Source organism: Chrysochloris asiatica, unplaced genomic scaffold, assembly GCF_000296735.1.
Source record: "Chrysochloris asiatica unplaced genomic scaffold, ChrAsi1.0 scaffold00197, whole genome shotgun sequence".
Classification (NCBI taxonomy): domain Eukaryota; kingdom Metazoa; phylum Chordata; class Mammalia; order Afrosoricida; family Chrysochloridae; genus Chrysochloris; species Chrysochloris asiatica.
The window spans coordinates 5,885,521-5,892,844 of NW_006408715.1; positions in this window are offsets into that span (position 1 = coordinate 5,885,521).

A 7,324-nucleotide genomic window follows, 5' to 3' on the forward strand; every position below is an offset into this window, starting at 1 on the left:
ACTCCACGGCACACCACCACCACCATTATATAGGGCACATCTGATGTAGTAAGACCCCTTTAAAGTATCAAGAAGTAAAACCATCACTGGGAGAACGAAGATGCGCTGGACCTAAGACAGGGTATTTTCAGTTGCCTCATATGAAAGCTGGACGATGAATGTGAAGATCTGGGAAGAGTTCATGCATTTAAATTACAGTGCTGGTGAAGACTATTTAATAGAACACAAACTTCCAGAGTAGAAACAAATCTGTCTTTAAGGAAATACAGCCAGAATGCTATTTAGACGTGAGCGTTGTGAAACTTTATCTCAAGGACTTTGGCCATGTAATAAGGTGGGACTAGTTTTGGAGAAGGGCATCATGCTTATTGGAAGGTCAGGGAAAAAGAGGAAGATACTCAAAGACATGGGTTGACACAACTGAAACAATGGATGCAAACATAGCTGTTGTTGTGAGGATGGCACAGGACCATTGATGTTTTCTCCTGTTATACACAGAGTTACTGTGAGTCCGAACTGATGCTTTGACAGCACCTAATAACAACAACAGGAACAACAGAGGGAAGGAGGAAAGAACCTCTTGGCTGAAAGTCAATGTATGAGGCCTCCATGAATAAAGTTAACGTCTACCTTTATGGAAGAATTGTGTGACAATCTCATTCACAACAACCAAGTACAGTATAGAGTTTTGTACATGTTGTATTGCAAAACTTCTTGTGGGTAAGCTGACTTGTAGACTGAACAAATTCCTAAGAAAATAAACAGACTCTAGGGGCATGAGAAAATCAATAAAGATTACCTGATAGTCACTAGATCCTTCTTTATAATTTGGCTTAGAAACCATATCTTCGAAACATAACTTTTACCCGTAACAAAAGTCTATCAATGGAATAATCTACTCAGTGAATATTCATTTCATGTTCATATTAAGAACTTTGAATTGTGTTGGTCTGTCACTGAAGCCAGGCATTAATTAAGTCCCAGTACCCAAAAAAACAAATATTCCAGAATACAGAAGGTCTTATTTCAGGGTACCATAGAGTCTTGAAGACAGAGACACATGAATTGACCTTTTGAATTTTTTTTTTCCTGGGGTTGGTATTTTCAGAGAAATTTGAGAAATATAGTTACAGCAAGAAACCCTCCCACTATCAGAGAACAGAGAGTGTTACACAGTAGGAACTTTGATGTGACCTGTGATCAACTACTGAAATCAGATATGGATCCATTTGAAATTGGGGAAGAATATGGAATGTTCAGAAAACTAATTAAGAAACCCTTTGTTGTAACTCAATATGAAACAGTTGAAAATAGGATCCTCCACATATTCAAATTCTAAAAGACAGAATTGTATTTCTTTATTTAACGCTATTCTTCAAATGAAGAAGAAATTTAAAAAAGAAAATGATGCACATAATATTTTCCTTATTTTATCTCATAAAAGTCTTAAAAACATGCAGACATAATTGTGTGTAAGAAAATAAAAAAAAAAAAAGATGCTGTCAACAGTGTTTTTGAAATATATGCACTAACTTTATTCAATTTGATGAGTATACATCAAGAAAACACTAGGTTTAGCCTTGTGCTCAGCTCTGTGTCAAGCTTCTAAAACCTGGGATAAAGATATGAATTGATTGAGAGTCATTTAAACCACTGGGTCCAAACTCTAATATCTTTATGGGCCCTGATGCTGAGATGAATGTAGCAAGAGTATGTAATTTACATTATAATGGAACACTAACATTGTATTATTTACCTAGTAGACAGAAACACGCCCAAAATTGCCTTAATAAATGTATGTTGTTGTTGTTGTTAAGTGCCGTCGAGTCGGTTCCGACCCATAGCGACCCTGTACAGGGTTTCCGAGGGTGTAAATGTATAGTAGTCTTAAAAACAAACTGAATGTACACTTGGAGCAAAATACACACAAATTATGAACATGAAGAGACTATTGGGTAGATAAGCTATATCCATTAAATGGGTATGTGAGGGTTCTGTTGTAAATACTACCAACAAAGAATATTAAACCTATTAACAGTGCTCTGCAATACAAATTTAGTGTCCTTAAGCAAAATCTCTGAATATTTGCTTTATATTAGCCAGACCAGAAAAACAACATTCCTATATAATCTCTTCTACTAAAAAGATAAACATTTCTTAATGATAATAATAGTGTATATGAAACACTTGCTATGCATCGTAAGCAATGCTAAGTGTTTATCTCTGTGAAGGAGGTACTATTAGCCCCAAATTATAGCTGAGAAATTTCCCTGGACTGTTCAGCTAATTTGAGATCCAGCAGGTATACTTGCTCTTCTAAAAGAATCCAAGCAGTGTGAGCATCCTAAACTCTTCTCTCTACTACCTTCCACCCTGTTACCCTTGCTACACACCCTCAGGGTCTTTTCTACATTCACCCATAGCTACCTACCAACCTCAGTTAATCCACGGTGAACAGTTATTCTAACAGTAAACATATGCTTCTATCACATCATGGAATCCTTCACAAGATTTTTTCTGTAAAATGATTGGTGCAACTCTAGGGCAATATACAAAAATAGCTAAAAGCAGCCCTGCCGCCAGTCTCTGTTTAAGTCACAAGCTTAGTGGCTCTAGTTTGTCAAGATATCAAGAATAATAAGAATTTTCATTTATTGAAGACTTTCAATGCAGTAAATACAATGCAGGTGCCCTCCTTATATTATCTGACTTAATCTGCAATTCAAAGATAACAGTATCCTCTAAAAAAATGAGGAAAGTGAGGCTTGAGGGGTAAATTATTCTGTATCACATATAGCATAATGGATATAAGTACAATTGGTTTTCAGGTCTGTCCTCCTGCTGTCTTATTTTTAGGTGTCATTGTGTTGGCTGTGATTCATAACAACCCTATACACAACAGAATGAAACACTACCTGGTCCTGGGTCAGACTCACAATTGTTACAGCCACTGTGTCAACCCATATCACTGGGGTTTTTCATCTTTTTCACCAACCCTCCACTCTACCTAGAATGCTGTCCTTCTCCAGGGAGTGGTCTCTCCTGAGAACATGTCAGAAATTTGAGAGATAAAGCCTCACCATTCTCATTTCTGAGGAGCATTCTGGTTGCACCTCTTCCAAGACAGATGTGTTTGTTCTTCACACAGTCCATGGTACTTCTAATATTCTGTGTAACTAATCCAGGACATTTGTTCGTATAATGTCCAAGGAAAGAGGACATTTTACAAACAAATGGTAAATAACTCTATGTGCTAAAGAAAAATGAATAAAAAGTAAGCATATATTTTTTAAAATGAGAAATTATTGGGAAACTAAAAAGTTTTTGGTTGTGATGATGTTTTAAAACAAAGCAATATGGAAAGTACATATGGACTGTCTCAAAAGTTTTTGGTCTTAGAAATCTATCTCCCCTTCTTTGTAAACATAACAGAAAAAAACAAAAACAGAAAACATTTGACATGAAATCATAATATGATTCAGTCTTCTTCTTGAAGGGAGTTGAATGGAATAGACACAGCTTTAAAAATAATATCATGACAATTTATTTAAATCTTTTCCTATAAAAGTGGGATATGTATAATTTGTATCATAATGTACATGGATTTTAGGTTTTTATCACCTCAGATATTATTAGCTTTATAAGATTAAATATTTTGAAAGAAGACAAATATAGTGTAAAGGAAACTAATTTCGTTGGAAATTGCAGTTTACTTATTTTTGCATGTAAAATTACTAAATTTTCTGCAGTTTCAATTATGAAATTTTTATAGTTATTTTATTGCCAATGTAAAGTTAACCATATAATAGGCAATAGAACAGAAACATGTGCTTTTCTATATACAGAATCTCTTTCTTTCCTATAGAAAAAGTATTATTTTCGAATTCCCCACACAAAATGTTTGTCTTCTTGGAAAATTTTTTGAAAAAGCTAAAATCAGCAAAACTATCTACAAAAGAATCTAGAATTTGTTTGTGTCCTATATTTTACTATTAATTGTTTAAATGTTATTATGGAGGTAGAGTTTGATGTGTTTTCTAATAAAAATTCAATAACAACTTTAATTTGATGTGCAAATAATTAAGCTGTGAACTAAATTATACACTGATATGATTGTATTGATTACTACTGACTCATGAAAGCAAATGGAGCTTTCTACAATTGGCTTCGATACATTCCCAAAATATTATGCAAATATCTACTAAAGTCCTATAGGAAAATTACTCTGTAAGACATCAAGAACTAAGGAACGATTTTTGAAATTTTACAATTTTAAACAGTATTCAAAAGCATTTTATAAGTCTCATCAAAATGCTTGGTCAGTTGAAATTCATCATGAGAAACATTAAAGAACAAGACTGAATATAAACACTGGACTGCTAACCACAAGATTGGCTGTTCCCACCCACCAGCCTCTCCTTAGGAATTCTATAGAATGTCACTATGAGTTTGAACCGACTAGATGGCACTTAATAACAACAAGATAACAAATCTATACTTACTGGCAAATTACTATTTTTATTCTTTATTATTTCTTCTTCTTTCCTTTCCCCACCTCTAGGCATATTAGATTTAAGTATTCAAAAAGATCTGTTAAATAATCCTGTATTGGCTGGTATCCAAAAAAAAAAATTTTTTTTAGAAGTGAAGCAACTTCTAAATATCCATGACATAACTCCATATAACAGGAAGAGCTGCAAAGTCCCATTTGTTGTTGTATGCGGCAGGTCTGTTATGTTCCTCCTAGATTATTATTTGTAATTCATATTTCCCTTAACTGGAGCTTTGGAATGAGTGGTCAAAATGTATATTACTTGTAGAAGAGCTTCTTGCAAATATATTGTCAGGTTCCCTTTGAATCTTGGGTCAGACAGTTTGTTAGAGGACCCTGTTGCTTGTTCTAGTAGTTAAAATGTAGAAACAAACTCTCCTTAGACCGATTCTTTCTATTTTGAAAAATTGCCACAGCAAATTCCCCAGCCTGCCAAGTTGGCAGAGTCTATGCCAAAAGCTGGAGCACAGCCCGGCCTCAACGCCGCATTCCAAACCTCTGAGTCAGCATTCAACTTCTTGCCACTCTCTATGGTGTCTGTGGGAAAGCCTCCCAATGCCACAAAATCCGTGTTAACCAGATGCTGGTTTCTATAGATCAAACAAGTCTTACCTCGTGAAAGTTTAATATAGAGTGGGTTATATGGGAAAACCGTAAATGCTGGGGGAAAAGTAAGATATTGGGGAATCTTTCCACTCAAATTTAGAGTAGTTGAGCCTCTCTGCTTTTCAGAGTAAGAGAGAAGTCTGAATAATTTTTTGGCTTGAGTTGTAAAACACGGGTCCTGACCCCTTCTCGTCATTAAAGATCCCATGGGCTCTTTTGAAAGGACTAAGGGGGATTAACCTTTCTGTTCTGGCTAAATTCCTAATTGGATAGTTGCATTCTGCCTCCCTAAATTATCCCTGTAGCTCCAATTGGATATGGAATTTTCACTTCCTGTCATAAATGGCTCTAGGGTGTTACGACATTTCACCCCAGGGGTGATACCAATTAACTTGTTAGTAAAGTGAAATTTGTATGTGGGTTGTCTTTCTTTTTTCTCCCCCTTTCCCAACCCCATCACCACCCCTCCTTACTGTGAGTTTAACATAATGTGGGTATTATGCAATCATTCTTGATGAAAAGGAATGGATAAGTTAGCAATAGTATTATTGTCACATTATTTCTAAGAATATAATAACGACCGTCAATAACTGATAAGCATTTGCTGAAAACATCATCATTCTAAAGAGGACAAAAGCATATTGCTTAAAATACAAACATCCAAACTCAAGACCATGAGGATATCAAGAGGGTAAGATAAAGTACTTCTTGTGTGGCGCTGTAGAATAAGCACTGGATTGGTAACGAGAAAGTCAGTGGTTCAAACCCACCAGCCTCTCCTTGGAAACACTATGCTGGGTCGCTATGAGTCAGTACCAACACAATGGCACTTCACAACAATAGCAACAAGAAAGCAACTTCACAATGCATTATTGCTGGGGAAATTGAGAGCAGGAGTAATGTGAGCATGCTTGCCTACCAGCTCTTTGTGGAAGAGCTCAGTATTCACAGAAACATGTAGGCCCAGATCAAGACCAAGGAGAGTCCATGTCTCTCCTGAATATCTATTCAAGCTTTAACCATAGGCAGTTGCCATGCACTTAATTTGGAGAGAAAAGGTCATACATCAGTCTCTTCAGCTGTATTTATCTATATTGAAAATCATTGCCCATAGAGTGACCTTTGAACCTAAAATACAACACGGCCCACAGCAGCCCGTTTTTTACCCTGCATTGAGGAAGAATGTTACTAATCAGCTTATTTGCATTATTTGGCTTTTCAAAAATGTGATCTTAAATTAGTAAAGGAGGTTATCTTGAACCAACTAAATCATAATTCTTTTCACAGATTATTCTAGTAACAGCAACTTTTTTTAAGAACAAATTTCTTTTTGGAGTTTTATCATAAGAATTATGAATTACTTTTTCAAAGATTAGGATAAAAAGATACTTACAAGTCCTAGTGTGGGGCTGTAGGATAAATACTGGATTGTAATCTGCAAGATCAGAGGTTCAAATATACCAGCTGCTCCTTGAAACCCTTAACAAGATGAGTCAGAACTGACTCAACAACACTTAACAACAATAGCAAAAAGACCAGCATTTTTAATCCCAGTCTCTGGTCACCACTCATCTGTCAATTTGCCATATTTACTATGGTGTTATATATGTTGCTGTGATGCTGGAAGCTACTGAGTTTATCAATGACAAAGGTGTGCCTGAACAAGCCAGGTGTGATAGTTCAGGTTTTATGTCAAATTGATTGGGCTGGGATTTCCAGTGATTTGACAGCTGAGATGTGGTTATCTCCATGGTGAAACTTAATACAGACATAGTTAACTCTATGATGATTGTCTATGAGCAGGCTGAATTAACTCTATGATAATTGACTATGAGCAGCCAATCAACTGAAAGGATGTTTCCTTGGGGCGTAATCTGCCCCAGTGTAATGGACATGCAGGAAAAACTTGCTCTCTATTTGACTAGATCTAGGTGGTCCTCCAACCTCTAGTACTTGAACTAGAGACAGTGGACTGCTCTATTATTTGTCTGCTGGTGTGTATGCTGGGCCCACCCACTGATCTTTGTTCATCTGGCTAGAACTTGAGACTTCTGTCTACTCATCACCTGCTGGACCTGCCTGCTGATCTTGGCTCAGCTGACCCAGACTTGGGGACTCTGCCATCTCTACAATTGTGAGCCATTTCTTGATATAAACCTTTATATA